Raw genomic sequence first — 16,709 nt, forward strand, 5'->3', positions numbered from 1 at the left:
AAGTATGAGAGGTAATCCCATTGAAACATATGAAATTCTTCAGGGGCTTGACAGGGTGAATGATGAGACGATGTCTCCCCTGGCTGGGGAGTCGAGAACACGAGGTCACAGACTCAGAATAAGGGGTCTGCCATTTAGGACTGAGATGAGGAGCAATTTTTTCACTCAATGAGTGGTGAATCTTTGGAATTGTGTACCTTAGAGAGCTGTGGATGCTCAGTCGTTGAGTATATTCAAGACAGAAGTCAAAAAATGTGTAGAATCCAAGGGATAGAGGGATAGTGCATGAAAGTGGAGTTAAGGGCGAAGATCAGCTATGATCTTGTTAAATGGTAGAGCAGACTCGAGGGCTCAAATGGCCTACTCCAGCTCCTAATTCTTATGTTCTTATGAACTGGGTAGGGCAGCAAGTTGGTGCACTACCGTTTCACCACTGGGACCTGGGTTTGAATGAAGTTCAGACTGATGGAATGCACGTTTCTTCAGTCTGTTAGCTGTAAGGGTCCTATGTGGAAAGAATTTGGGCAGTATCAATCTAATTCTTAATTGCCATAGGTGCACAGCATAAAAGTGTCACTACTTGGTGATCTCACTCAATAGAGGCCACAGTACAGCTGGTGTGGAAACAGAAAAAGGTCACACTAACTCAGTGGGAGATGTTATTGTGCGATGGGACATTGTTGGGGTACAGCAAAGAGAAATGTTACTTATTCTATCATAGAATCATAGAAACTTACGGCACAGAAGGCGGCCATTCAGTCCATCGTGTCCGTGCCGGCCGAAAAAGAGCTATCCAGCCCAATCCCACTTTCCAGCCCTTGGTCTGTAGCCCTGTAGGTTACGGCACTTCAGGTGCACATCAAGTACAGTAGTTTTTAAATGTGGTGAGGGTTTCTGCCTCTACCATCCTTTCAGGCAGTGAGTTCCAGACCCCCACCATCCTCTGGGTGAAAAGATTTCTCCTCAGCTCCCCTCTAATCCTTCTACCAATTACTTTAAATCTAGGCCCCCTAGTTATTGACCTCCCTGCTAAGGGAAATAGGCCCTTCCTATCCATTCTATTTAGGCACCTCATAATTTTGTACACCTCAATTGAATCTCCCCTCAGCCTCCTATACTTGACCTGTAAATGCCCAATACAAGAGAGTGTTGCATTTCACAATGTTAACATCCGGTGCTTAACTTCAGAGATGTTGCTAATGCAGCGCAACAAGGGTTAAATCCTTTATACTGCTTCCCCCATGAATCAGTGAGATAGCACGATAATGAAGGCAATAATTATTGAGACAGTCTGCTGCTTCAGTAACTGAACTGGCGATGAGCCAGAATAATCCATTTTAATAAACTATCTAAATCGCTCACAAAATAACAGATGCAGTTCCAAAGGCAATCAGATTTAATGCTGTAACAACACTGAGATGCATAAAATGGGCCCACGGAAAGGTTCAGAGAGAAACAAACAGAAAATGCAAGGTTTGAACTTGAAACGAATGGAATCTCAGAGGCCCATTCCCTCTGTGGTGTTGGGCCTGGATTCTGTGGGCTCTGTGTTGAGTGAAGGTTAAAAGGTGGGTAAAACATGGGGTGAACTGTTAACAGTGCACAGGTAGCAATAAGAGAAGCGGGCAACTGTGACGTCTTCAAGGCAACATACTCTGATAGTCTACATGGCTGTAGTGATACCCGCCCTCCCATATGGCTCAGAGACGTGGGCCATATACAAGGGACACCTCAAATCGCAGGAGAAATACCACCAACGATGTCCCCGCAAGATCCTGAAAATCACCTGGACGAACAGACGCACCAACGTCAGCGTCCTTGATCAGGGCAACATCCCCAGCATCGAAGCACTGACCACGCTCGACCAGCTCCGTTGGGCAGGCCACATTGTCCGCATAACCGACACAAGATTCCCAAAGCAAGCGCTCTTCTCGGAACTGCTACATGGCAAGCGAGCACCAGGTAGGCAGAGGAAATGTTTCAAGGACACCCTCAAAGCCTCCTTGATAAAGTGCAAAAGCCCCACCAACACCTGGGAGTTCCTGGCCCAAGACCGCCCTAAGTGGAGGAAGAGCATCCGGGAGGGCGCTGAGCACCTCGAGTCTCGTCGCCGTGAGCATGCAGAAAGCAAGTGCAGACAGCGGCAGGAGCGTGCGGCAAACCAGTCCCACCCACCCTTTCTCTCAACGACTATCTGTCCCACCTGTGACAGAGACTATAATGCCCGTATTGGACTGTTCAGCCACCTGGGAACTCACTTTTAGAGTGGAAGCAAGTCTTCCTCGATTTCGACGGACTACCTATGATGACCCTGATGGGGGGAGGAATTGTCAGTTTAGGATTTCATTTGGAGATTTTCTTATCTGGTAAGTTGTTGGACGGGGTGGGGGGTGGTGGCGGTGTGACCGCTCCGTGCCGGAGTGACCCCTTGGTCCGGAGTGACTGCTCCGTGCTGGAGTGACCCCTTGGTCCGGAGTGACTGCTCCATGCTGGAGTGACCCCTTGGTCCGGAATGACCGCTCGGTCCGGAGTAACCCCTTGGTCCGGAGTGACCGCTCTATTTGGAGTGACAGCTCTGTCTGGAGTGACCCCTTGGTCTGGTGTGACCCCTTGGTCTGGAGTGACCGCTCTGTCTGAAGTGACTCCTTGGTCAGGAGTGACCCCTTGGTCCGGAGTGACCGCTCTATTTGCATTGACCCCTTGGTCCAGAGTGACCGCTCCTTCTGGAGTGACAGCTCTGTCTGGAGTGACCCCTTGGTCCGGTGTGACCCCTTGGTCTGGAGTGACCGCTCTGTCTGAAGTGACCCCTTGGTCCGGAGTGACCCCTTGGTCCGGAGTGACCACTCTGTCCGGAGTGACTGCTCTTCTGGAGTGACCGCTCTGTACAGAGTGACCCCTTGGTCTGGAGTGACTGCTCTGTCCGGAGAGACCCCTTGGTCTGGAGTGACCGTTCTGTCCGGAGTGACCCCTTGGTCCGGAGTGACCGTTCTGTCCGGAGTGACCCCTTGGTCCGGAGTGACTGCCCTACATCGAGTGCCTCCCTCACTGCTTCCTTCGTGCCAGCCTGGCTGAGGCTCGAGCCAAATTCAGTTTCAGGCCTTATTGAACGGCACCTGGCGATTGCGGGCAACAAATGGGCACTGCGGCAGCTGGCCGGGCCGGGAGGGCGGGAATTGTTCGGATTTCAGGCACAGTCGGCTGGCAATGGTGAGAATGTAGAACTCGCTACCACAGGGAGAGGTTGAGGAGAATAGCTCAGATGCCTTTAAGGGAGAGCTAGATAAGTACATGAGTGATAAAAGAATAGACGGATATGCTGACAGTGTTAGATGAAGTAGGGTGGGAGGAGGCTCGTGTGGAGCATAGACACTGGCACGGATCTGTTGGGCCGAATGGCCTGTCCCTGTGCTGTACACTCGATGTAATTGCCAGCAGAAGCAGGAACTCAGGCTGATTCTTATGTCTTTCAAAACGGGGCACCGAGACCAATTGCAGTGCACCCACTGCTCACCCAGATCAACCCATCTCATTCGGCACATCGGGGGATTGCGAACTGCAACTTTCCCGCTCAATGTGACGCAGTTCTGCGCAGGAGAGTGTATTTACCAACTGAGATACCGGAGGAACTAATGTGGCTCCTTTACCAGAACACATGACTTCACCAGGAATTAGTGACCAGGAGCATTGAGGTCGAAGCAAGCATGCTCTCAGATAGCAGTCCGCTCTCTGCCACTGTGCGTGTCCGAGTTTGTGAAGATTTTACATTCCATCAGTGCTTTTGCTTGTTCAACCCACCAGAGGGCAATGTTGCGTGGTGCAGGAAGGGAGTCTCTCTTTAGCCAGAGCTCAGTTTGGCCTTGAGCCTGATTTTCCGAGGGCATCATTCTCGTATTGTACCTCCCAAGCCTCTAAGCTGTACATCTTTTACATTCCACAGGGGTGCCCTTCCCCTTCATTCGATCTAGTTTCCAAATATGTTTTGTAAATCAACCAGATGTACATAAATATAAAGCTGCCTTGCTCAGGATCCAAGAGTGCCAGTTCAGTACATCAATGGATTGAAACTAGTATATTCTGGACAGAAGTAATATTTGGAACAAGTGGACAGAATTCAAAATACTTGTGCATGAAAGAAAGAAAGATTTGCATTTCTATAGCGCCTTTCACAACCACTGGATGTCCCAAAGCGCTTTACAGTCAATGAAGTACTTTTTTGAAGTGTAGTCACTGTTGTAATGTAGGAAACGCAGCAGCCAAGTTGCGCACAGCAAGCTCCCACAAACAACAGTGTGATAATGACCAGATAATCTGTTTTAGTGATGTTGATTGAGGGATAAATATTGACCAGGTACATTGTCATAAGCTCATCTTATTCTTGACATGTTTGCAGGCCTGTCCTGCTAAGCCTCTGTGATCAAGAGGGTCGGGTTCATCACTGACACCTTGCACAATCTAAACCCTCTGCACTATTTACTAAAGCTTCCTATGGAGATTGCATTGTAAACTAGAGTGGGCTGATAGAGTGACTTCCTAATATACATTGCACGCTGGCATATTCCAGTCATGCAGCACTAATTGGATCTGGCTTTACAGACCACCCCACATGGCTCCGGTTGAGGTGGAGTGCAGAATGTTTCAGTGTAAGGGGTATCGCAGTTTTGTGGGGCGGACTGGTGGGCTAGGTGCTCGTTACCTTTCCGCCATTGTTCATTGTTCATAGGTTTATATATAACCTTCAGGGCTGCTGACCGAGGGCCGTGCGGCTCTTTGTCGGCAGCGCGGACACAATGGGCCGAAATGGCCTCCTTCTTCTAGGTTTCTATCTTAAATCAAATGGGACAATTGGTCAGCCAGAGAAAACAGTGTGTCCCACTGACTCAGATAGGACAAAGATCACCTCATGTGCTGCCCTTCATCAAGTTGTGCCTGGAGTTATTCCCCAGAGACCAGACTGGACCCATCACATGCCGGTTTGGTGTCACCGGCATGGGAAAGGACTGACTTTGGACTGAGAGGTTCTAACCTCCTTTTTCTTGGGATGGGGTGACCTCCCTTCATCTGCATGAATCATCATCAGTCCCTTCTTTTCTCCACTTTGTCCTTCCACTGCTCAGTTTGCTGGTTTGGTGGAGCGGGTTCAGGAGTTCCTCGAGGGAAACAAGGTTATATCCATGGGAGTTAAGCAACAGTCTGATCCATGCAAAACAAGGATCTGGAATACGACATACAGGCCCTGGACCTTCCCACAAAAACTTGGGCTAAAACTTATTCAAGAAGAGCTCTCCTAAATGCTGAGTGAATAAACGTGTTGCACAGTGTGGAACCAAGGCATACAATGGGAGGTCAGGCGCTGGTGTGCATTCACACCCAGGTTGTCACTTTCCGCCTTCAAGCTCTGCAGAGATTCCTGTACATGAAAGTACCTCCGGAGTGATGTGCACTAGTGACGGTTTCTTCAGCCTTCCTCGTGCAATTGCAGGGCAGACATGCATCATTGCTAGAGATGCCTGCCTTTCACTGGGACTTGCTAAAGTCTGGAACATGGTTTCCTCCAGCAGGAGCTCTCCTGCGTCAGAGGTAGCGACCATTGCGTACCAGCCACTCCTTTGTAATCCCCATCTCCGTGTGGTCAGCTTTGTCGCTGTACTGCGGAGGTAACCGGAGCCAGAGAGGTACTAGATGGTAGCGGAGTCATTGGCTGCTCGAATGACCTGGTACTACATCCGGCTTACGGCCAAAGCCATCCTGACACTCAAACATGTTCTCAGCCTTGACTCGGTTCAGTGGTTGGAGGAGGCCCAGGCAAGTGTGGAACGATTCTGTCCGATCGCACCCCTGTTCCATTGGGGATGCTAATGGTTGAGAGAACCCCAAAACCTCCCTCGGGAATCTTTGCCCCACAGCCTGAGGCTTCTCTCAAAAATCTCCTGCCTAGGACACTCCTGCACACTCTGCACTTCCTGACCCTCGTCTTCCATCCAGACACGCCTTGGCGAAACATCTGGTCATGAAGCTAAGGCAAGCGTTCCCAATGGAAGGCCTTAAATTCGGGAATTGACTGGAGACCTGGGATGGAAAGTGTTGCGTAGAGCTTTGGCATCAAACCAAGACCACGGGTCTATATGTTAGGTTTGGTCGGTTAAGCTCCTATACCACTATTTAAAGGGACTACTTCTCACTGTTTTAGGCTAAGCTTCAGTCCGATGCTCCTGATCGTGGGACACCTGCTGAGTAAGGGGACGAGCAGCTTGGTGGACCTCCCTGTGGGTGTGCTCCTGGGCTTGGCCAAAACTGTAGTTTATAGGTTCAGAATGCGTCGGATCCGCATTCTATGGGATGGGTGGCTCCGACTGCTCGCCTCACTTCCGCGGCCTTGAGCGCTCCGCACTGGCCCTGGAGAGGGATCTCGCCTCACTCGCCAGACCGCTCAAGACCTTAGAATCATAGAATGGTTACATCACGGAAGGAGGCCATTCGGCCTGTCGAGCCCGTGCCGCCTCTTTGCGAGAGCACTTTAGCTAGTCCCGCTGCCCCCCCGTCCTTTCCCCCGTAGCCCTGCAATTCTTTTTCCTTCAGGTACTTATCCAACTCCCTTTTGAAAGCCACGATTGAGTCTGCCTCCACCACCCTTTCAGGCCGTGCATTCCAGATCCTAGCCACTCGCTGCATTAAAACGTTTTTCCTTGTGTCGCCTTTGGTTCTTCTGCCAATCACCTTGAGCCTGTGTCCTCTGGTTCTCGACCCTTCCATCACTGGGAACAGTTTCTCTCTATCTACTCTGTCCAGACCCCTCATGATTTTGAACACCTCGATCAAATCTGCTCTCAATCTTTTCTGCTCTAAGGAGAACAACCCCAGCTTCTCCAAATTATCCACGTAACTTAAGTCCCTCATCTCTGGAACCATTCTCATAAATCTTTTCTGCATCCTTTTTCGTGTCATCTTAGGATGTTAATTATATTGACAAGACAATTCAGATTATGTTTTACCTTTTTGTTATTTGCACACATCAGTTTAGGTGGACTTCCTCAAGGGATCACCTGTCGAGATAGTTTTGCCCTGGTGGCACCAAGTTAGCCCAATGCCACTCTACTGGTGCAACATTCTGAGATAGGGAGGGCAAAATAACCATCAGCCCAAGGGTCCTGATCCTCACCGACGTGTGTCTGCTCGCAACTCTGCCGAGGACGGAATCTGGGCTAGATGTGACGTTCCCATGGTCAAATAGCCAACCAGCAGTGCACGCACATGGAGAATAATCACAAATGAGATATAAGAGGTGACGCTGGAACTTTTAGCATGGTTTAGCACCTCGAGTAGAGGAAGGAAAGTAAAGAAATAGCAACTTTCAATGAACTGATACCATGCAATAGGAACGAGATAACTCTTTGTCGACAGATTCTACAGTTTGTTTTCGGTTTATTTACTTATAATGGTTGAGCATTTTTTGAACATTATTAATTTTTGCAAAAATAACAGCAGCTGCTTAGCACTATTCTGTTCCGGAGTTGTTGTTCGCTCAGAGGAAGGGAGGAACTCCGAGAGCTTTGTGAGGTGGGGCTTGGCAGCTTCGGATTTGTGCAGAGTTCTATTATGGTTCTTATGACCATTAATCTCTTGCAGTCCATGACTGCGGAAAGTCCTGAGAATCTCTGGATTGAAGGGTCTTAAACAAGTACTCTTGTCGGTCTTTGCTGTTACAATGCTTACATTGAATATTCCCACTGTGTCTGCAACATCTCTGCTGGTGCCTTCACACAAATTACGCTCCTCTGTTTTTTTCATACCTGAAGTTAACTCTCCAGTGCTTTGCTATCCAATCCTCCTTGCCTGCTGACACTTAAGAACATAAGAATTAGGAGCAGGAATAGGCCATTCGACCCTCGAGCCCGCTTCGCCATTCAATGAGATCATGGCTGATCTTGACTCCACTTTCCCGCCCGATCCCCAAATCCCTGGATTCCCTTAATATCCAAAAATCTATCCATCTCTGTCTTGAATATACTCAACAACTGAGCCTCCTCAGCCCTCTGTGATCGAGAACTCCAAAGACTCTTTGACAGATGCTATGACAGATGAAGAGACTTGCATTTATATAGCATCTTTCACATTCTCAGGATGCACAATAGTGCATCACAACCAATTACTTTTTGAAGTGCAGTCAATGTTGTTTCAGTGGGGAAAAATAGCAACCAATTTGCGCACAAACAGCAATGAACTAGATACCCAGTTTATCTGTTTTGGTTGTGTTGGTTGAGGCATGAATGTTGACCAGGACGCCGGGAGAACTCTCTGCTTTAAGGGCAATGGGATCTTTTATATCCACCTGCAAACGGGGCTTCGGTTTGATGTCTCATCAGAAAACTGCACTGCCAATAATGCAGCACTCCATTACTACTGCAGCAGCTTAGATCATAGATTGCCATCCTGAAGTGAAACGTAAACCCACAACCTTCTGGTTCAGTGGCAAGAGTGCTACCACTGATCAAAGTCGGTGTGCAATGAAGGCAGTGCCCCTCATGCATCATTCCTCAGCTTCACCAAATGACCCAACTGAAGCTGGAGAAATTCAAACCTGCGTGTCAGCTGTGGCTCAGAGGTAGCACTCTCGTCTCTGAGTCAGGAGTTTGTTGGTTCATAGTCTCACTCCAGGGACTTGAGCGCTAAAATCTAGGCTGGCACTCCACTGCAGTGCTGAGAGAGGCTGTCCCACATTGCAACAGTGACTATGCTCCAAAAGTACTTCATTGGCTGTAAAGCGCTTTGAGACATCAGGTGGTCGTGACAGGGGCTATATAAATCCAAGCCTTTCTTTCTTTTCCCTGGGAAAGCCGATTGTATATTTTAGTGAACAGTGGAATTTGTAAACGAGTCTCCTTATCAAGGGTACAACACACACTGGGAGTGGGAATGGTCTTCAGCAAAGAAGTCAGTGACAAAGAAAATTGGGCGGGGTGGAAAAACTGGCTCTCGATTCACTATCATCCCTTTCGCACTTTGAAGACCAATTTGACCGCCAATGTGTCTAAAAGCCACCCTCCCCCCCTTGCCTTTTCCATGAACTTGGCTTGTAGTCACTTGAATCTAGAAGGTTGAGAGGTGATCTAATCGAGGTACTTGAAATGATTGAGGGATTCGATAGGGTACCTACAGAGAAACTGTTTCCTCTGGTGAGGAATCCGGAACAAGGGGGTATAATCTCAAAGTTAGAGCTAGGCCATTTAGGAGTGAAATCAGGAAGCATGTTTTCACACAAGGGGCAGTGGAAATCTGGGAACTCGCACAAGAACGTCTGTGGATGCTGCTTCAATTGATATTTACTCAATTTTTGTTCGGTAAAGGTATCAAGAGATTTGGAGCTAAGGCGGGTAAATGGAGTTGAGGTGCAGATCGTCCGTGACCTAACCGAATGGGGGAACAGGCTGAGGGACTGAATGGCATCCTCCTGTTCCTATGTCGAGGTGACTTCACTGCCTCGCTTGGAATTTTAATCTTTTTTTTAAATAGATGATCTGCGATTTAAAAATTTTTTTTTAGAAAAGGTTCTGAAATCTCTTTAACAATTTCTGGTTCAGCATCTGTCTTAATTTCCTCTGGATTCTTTTGGATATGTTTTACTTCTTAAGATCTGATTTCACTTCCCAATGTTTTTTGTTGTGGATCAAGCTAACTGAGTGAATCATCACTTCATGTTTACAGAGCTGATTCGTCCTGAATTGGGGCTGAAAAAAACCCTTCTTACTTCCTGATTTTCAAACTGCTCTGTAGACTGTTGTGGTCATTACGTATCTTCCGTAAACCTCGCCGCCTCTCCACCTCTCTCTCCTCCTTCAAAACGCTCCTTAAAACCTACCTCTTTGGCCAAGCTTTTGGTCAAATGTCCTAATATCTCCTTATGTGGCTCGCTTTCAAATTTTTTCTGGGAAGCGCCTTGGGACGTTTTACTATGTGAAAGGTGCTATATAAATGCAAGTTGTTGTTGTATCCAGTATAACATCACGGTGCTCAGAGTGCAGCATTGCACAACAATGAAAAGTATTTCATTCACTATCTGCATCATTATTTGTCCTTAACTTTCCATTTTTCTCCACTTGAGTGCCATAGTTCCAGCCAATGTTCTCACTGCACTCTACACTCTTGTCCCTGAACGACAGAAGACTGTAGTTACACCGCAGTGTGGGACCTGCTGTTTGGGTGTGACTGCACCAGCTCTTGATGGCTCCAACTTTTGACAGCTCCTGTGTGGATCTGCTCTGACATCAGTGCCATCATCACCAGTAGAGACCATTTCTCACAGAATCTTAGTCCCACTCCCTGCTCTCTCCCCATAGCCCTGCATGTTATTCCATTTCAAGTGTATATCCAATTCCCTTTTGAAAGTTACTATTGCATCTGCTCCCATCACACTTTCAGGAAGTGAATTCGAGATCATAACAACTTGCTGCGTAAAAAAATGTCTCCTTACCTACCCTTCTTGATTCTGAATTAATTAGCGCACTGCACTGCTCAATATCTTTAGCTTCTAATCTCTGGCCAATCTTAATCTATTTTATAGTGACATTTCACTTGTAATCCTAAAGTTAGAGGGCGATTTTAACCCTTCTCGCTCAGCAGAAACCTGGCGGGTGGGCAGTTAAAATCGTCCCGGCTCTTACCTGTCCGAAAGCCGCAGTGATTGCAACCTGTGCAATTTTAACCTGCTCTCCTGAGCAGGCAGCAAGGACACATGCCCGGAGCCAACAGGGTCCTTCTTTACATGTGCATGTTGCGGCCCGATGACATCACTGAGACCCGACTGTCATTTTAACTCGGGCCTGAGAGGGGAATCCAACTAGAGTTAAAATCAAGGCGCAGTACTTCTTGTTTTCTATCGAGTCAGAGTTCACTTCTACACAGTCAAAGCCATTTGACCATTAGCTTTGCCCAGTCGACCCAGGAGTTAAATGTGTGGGTTGGTGTGATTCTGAGGTGTAGGTGATTTAGTCCTTAGATTGTGCTGAGTTTGTGGAAGGTGAAGCCAATTTACATGTTTGGTTTGTTTCTTAATTTTGTTGATTTGTTTGCTAAACAGAAGAGGTTCCAGAATAGAACAAAAAGTTAGTATGCAGGTTCAGCAAGTAATCAGGAAGGTAAATGGAATGTTGGCCTTCATTGCAAGGGGGATGGAGTATAAAAGTAGGGAAGTCCTGCTACAACTGAACAGGGCATTGGTGAGACCACACTTGGAGTACTGCGTACAATTTTGGTCTCCGTATTTAAGGAGGGATCATCATCATCAGCATTAGGAAAGGAGGGAATATACTTGCATTGGAAGCAGATCAGAGAAGGTTCACTAGGTTGATTCCTGAGATGAAGGAATTATCTTATGAAGAAAGGTTGAGCAGGTTGGGCCTATACTCATTGGAGTTTAGAAGAATGAGAGGTGATCTTATTCAAACGTATAAGATTCTGAGGGGGCTTTATAGGGGAGATGCAGAGAGGATGTTTACCCTCGTGGGGGAATCTAGAACTAGGGGGCATAGTTTCAGAATAAGGGGTTGCCCATTAAAAACGGAAATGAGGAGGAATTTTGTCTCTCGGAGGGTCGCGAATCTTTAGCATTCTCTACCCCAGAGAGCTGTGGAGGCAGGGTCTTTGAATATATTTAAAGTGAGATAGACAGATTTTTGGACAATAAGGGAGTCAAGGGTTATGGGGAGCAGGCAGGGAAATGGAGTTGAGGTCAAGCTCAGATCAGCCATGATCTTATTGAATGGTGGAGCAGGCTCGAGGGGCCAAATAGACTACTGCTCCTATTTATTATGTTCTTATGTTCTTATGTAGTTCTTTGCGCACACCACCACCCACATCCCACCAACCTGAAAACATCCATTGACAGCTACACTCCGATTCTTGCAATTCCTCAAACCCGTGCAGCTACATTCCCATGATGACCACATGCCTCAATCTGTGCACAAGTGTTCACAGTGACATCGCCCTTTGATCCTTCGATGTCGGCTCTTCCTATCATTGTGTAGCAGAATTCACCAACCGTTGGATTGTTCCCCCACTAATAGGGAACGTGAGCTGGGTTAGACTGTCGTGAGACAGGTTAGTTTTACCCTACTGATGGTGGGTTGTTGTAATAGTATTTGTTGCTGTGCAGAGTACTAAGTGCAGTGCTGTATATAATGCTGTATACACTACCGTGTAAAATGCCATATGCTCACAATTTGGTTCTGATTTAATCATGTTGACATAAACCTGGCACCATTTGGCAACAACAACAACAACTTTTATTTATATAACACCTTTAACGTAGTGAAATGTCCCAAGGTGCTTCGCATGAGTATTATATGATAAACATTTGACATCGAGCCGTATAAGTAGAAATTAGCACAGGTAAGAGGTAGGTTTTAAGGAGCGTCTTGAAGGAGGAAAGAGAGGTAGAGAGGTGGAGAGGTTTAGGCAGGGAGTTCCAAAGCTTGGGGCCTAGGCAACAGAAGGCACAGTCACCAATGGTTGAGCGATTATAATCAGGGATGCTCAAGAGGGTAGAATTAGAGGAGCGTAGACATCTCGGGGGGATTGTGGGACTGGATGAGATTACAGAGATAGGGAGCGGCGAGGCCATGGAGGGATTTGAAAACAAGGATGAGAATTTTGAAATCGAGGTGTGGCTTAACCGGGAGCCAATGTAGGTCAGCGAGCGCAGGGATGATGGGTGAGCGGGACTTGGTGTGAGTTAGGCAGTATAGCAATAGTGTATATTTGGTTTCTTCGGATTCAACAACCTTATTTTATTTCAATTACATCACTCAAAACTGTTTTTCAGATTGAGTCACATGCAGCGTAATAGCTGGAGCTGACACAATATGAATGAAATACAGCCAGTTTCATTAGCAGCGCGATTCTAACCCGCTCTCGGGCTGGTACTGTGTCCAGCATGTGTCCTTCAGTTACCTCTGCAGAGTAGATTGGGACCTCATTCAGAAAAAACTTTAAAAAGTAACAAGAATAAGGCGCCGTGCTGTTTAATGTACTTTACCCATCTGGTATCAGCACCGCTTTATTGCTCTAACTCCATAAAGTTTTCCATGTCGATTTGGGATCTTTTCCCAACCAGATAGTTGAAGAATTGCCAGGATTTTCAAAGGCTCCGCACAATCCTGTTCAACTACTATGGCCAGGAAAGTAAGTCATTAATCTGTGTGGACTAGAGACATCTTATTCAACAACAACAACAACAAATTGTATTTATATACCACCTTTAACGTAGTGAAACGTCCCAAGGCGCTTCACAGGAGTGATCTGCACAGAGAGATCTTAACCGGAGTGGAGTTAAACAGAGTGGTTTATTCAGGAATTTGGAAAGAGTGGGACGATGGAAAAGAGGGGAAGATTAAAATCAATTAAAAAAGTAAAACTAGGTAAGTGATATTTCACTAGCTGCTGGGTTGGTTAGTTTGGTCAGTTTTCCAATCTTTTCTTGGGAATTGGTTTAAATTAAGAGCTACGATTATAAACTAAATGTTCAAAACTTCATGTCTTAACATTGAATACATGAGAGATGGCAGGGCAGGTGGCGTGTTTTTGCTGCATCATGTGGGAGCTGGTGGACACCATTAAGGTCCCCATCGACCACATCTGCAGCAAGTGTCTGAAGCTCGAGGAACTTCGGTCCGTGTTGATGAGCTGGAATCCGAGCTGCAGACACTATGACACATCAGAGAGGGGGAAGAGTTACCTTAACATCGCGATCCAGGAGCCAGTCACACCAATTAGATAAGTTAATTCAAATTCGATCCGTAGTCAGAGACAGGAGGGTGTGACTACAAGTGAGGAAGGTATGGGGACTCAGAATGGAGTGATGGAGGAGCCTCAGCCTTTGCTCTTGTCCAACAGGTTCGAGGCTCTTACTCCCTGTGTGAACGAGAGCAGGGACTGCAGGGAGGATGAGCAAATTGACCACAGCACCATGATACAGGGGGCCATTCAAGTGCAGGGAGTTAAAAGAAATGTTGTAGTGGTAGGGGACAGTATCATTAGGGGGTAGATACTGTTCTCTGCAGCCGAGAGCGTGAGTCCTGAAGGCTGTGTTACCTGCCCGGTGCCAAGGTTAAGGACATCTCCTCTGGGCTCGAGAGAAACTTGGAGTGAGAGGGGGAAGATCCAGTTGTCGTGGTCCACTTGGGTACCAATGACAAAGATAGGATAAACAAAGAGGTTCTGCTGAGGGATTATGAGCAGCTATGGGCCATATTAAAAAGCAGAATCACAAAGGTAATAATCTCTGGATTATGACCTGAGTCACGAGCAAATTTGCATAGGGTAAATAAGATCAGAGAGTTAAACACGTGGCTCAAAGACTGGTGCGGGAGAAATGGGTTTTGGTTCCTGGGACACTGGTACCAGTACTTGGGTAAGAGGGAGCTGTTCCATTCGGATGGGGACTAGGGTCCTGGTGAATCAAATAACTAGGGCTGTAGAGAGGGCTTTAAACTGATTAGTGGGGGGAGGGTTCAGATGAGCGGAAATTTGAAAAGTTAAAGAATAAGGAGAAGGCAATAGAACAGAGTAGCACTGGAGGAAACGAAAATCAGAGCATGCCAGGAAGGGACAGAATGTATAAATATAAAAGTGAATCAGAAAGTGGGGTCAAAGCAGGAAAAAAGGTAACAAAACAAATTTAAAAGCTCTTTATCTGAATGCACGCAGCATTCGGGAGCAAGGAGCTAAATTAAAAAGTAGAACCTCAAAGGTAGTAATCTCAGGATTGCTATCAGTGCCACATGCTAGTCAGAGTAGGAATCACAGGATAGCTCAGATGAATACATGGCTTGAGGAGTGGTGCAGAATGGAGGGATTCAAATTCCTGGGATATTGGAATCGGTTCTGGGGGAGGTGGGACCAGTACAAACCGGATGGTCTGCACCTAGGCAGGACCGGAACCAATGTTTGCTAGAGCTGTGGGGGAGGGTTTAAACTAATATGGCAGGGGGATGGGAACCTATGCAGGAAGACAGAGAGAAGTAGAATGAGGGCGGAAGCAAAAGATATAAAGAAGAAAAGTAAAAGTGGAGGGCAGAGAAACCTTAGGCAAAAAGCAAAAGGCCACATTATAGCAAAATTCTAAGGGGGAAAAGTGTGTTAAAAAGACAAGCCTGAAGGCTCTGTGCCTCAATGCGAGGAGTATTCGTAATAAGGTGGATGAATTAACTGTGCAGGCAGCAAGTAACGAATATGATATAATTGGCATCACGGAGACATGGCTCCAGGGTGACCAAGGCTAGGTATTCAACATTCAGGAAGGATAGACAGAAAGGAAAAGGAGGTGGGGTGGCGTTTCTGGTTAAAGAGGAAATTAACGCAATAGTAAGGAAGGACATTAGCTTGGATGATGTGGAATCTGTATGGGTGGAGCTACGGAATACCAAAGGGCAGAATACGCTAGTGGGAGTTGTGTACAGACCACCAAACAGTAGTAGGAATGCATGCAATAAAGGTACAGCAGTTATCATGTGCAACTTTAATCTATGTATAGATTGGGCTAACCAAACTGGTAGCAATGCAGTGGAGGAGGATTTCCTGGAGTGTATTAGGGATGGTTTTCTAGACCAATATGTCGAGGAACCAACTAGAGGGCTGGCCATCCTAGACTGGGTGATGTGTAACGAGAAAGGACTAATTAGCAATCTTGTTGTGTGAGGCCCCTTGGGGAAGAGTGACCATAATATGGTAGAATTCTTTATTAAGATGGAGAGTGACACAGTTAATTCAGAGACTAGGGTCCTGAACTTAAGGAAAGGTAACTTCGATGGTATGAGATGTGAATTGGCTAGAATAGACTGGCGAATGGTACTTAAAAGGTTGACGGTGGATAGGTAATGGCAAACATTTAAAGATCATATGGATGAACTTCAACAATTGTACATCCTGTTTGGAGTAAAAATAAAACGGGGAAGGTGGCTCAACTATGGCTAATAAGGGAAATTAAAGATAGTGTTAAATCCAAGGAAGAGGCATATAAATTGGCCAGAAAATGCAGCAAACCTGAGGACTGGGAGAAATTTAGAATTCAGCAGAGGAGGACAAAGGATTTAATTAGGAGGAGGAAATAGAGTATGAGAGGAAGCTTGCTGGGAACATAAAAACTGACTGAAAAAGCTTGTATAGATATGTGAAGAGAAAAAGATTAGTGAAGACAAATGTAGATCCCTTGCATTCAGATTCAGGTGAATTTATAATGGGGAACAAAGAAGTGGCAGACCAGTTGAACAAATACTTTGGTTCTGTCTTCACAAAGGAAGACACAAATAACCTTCCGGAAATACTAGGGGACCGAGGGTCTAGTGAGAAGGAGGAACTGAAGGAAATCCTTATTAGGCGGGAAATTGTGTTAGGGAAATTGATGGGATTGAAGGCTGATAAATCCCTGGGGCCTGAGAGTCTGCATCTCAGAGTACTTAAGGAAGTGGCCCTAGAAATAGTGGTTGCATTGGTGATCATTTTCCAATAGTCCAACGACTCTGGATCAGTTCCTATGGACTGCAGGGTAGCTAATGTGACACCACTTTTTAAGAGAGGAGGGAGAGTAAAAACAGGTAATTATAGACCGGTTAGCCTGACATCAGTGGTGGGGAAAATGTTGGAATCAAATAGCAGTGCATTTGGAAAGCAGTGTCAGAATTGGTCCAAGTCAGCATGGATTTATGAAAGGGAAATCATGC

The sequence above is a fragment of the Pristiophorus japonicus genome, chromosome 22 (assembly GCF_044704955.1).
Source record: "Pristiophorus japonicus isolate sPriJap1 chromosome 22, sPriJap1.hap1, whole genome shotgun sequence".
Lineage (NCBI taxonomy): Eukaryota > Metazoa > Chordata > Chondrichthyes > Pristiophoridae > Pristiophorus > Pristiophorus japonicus.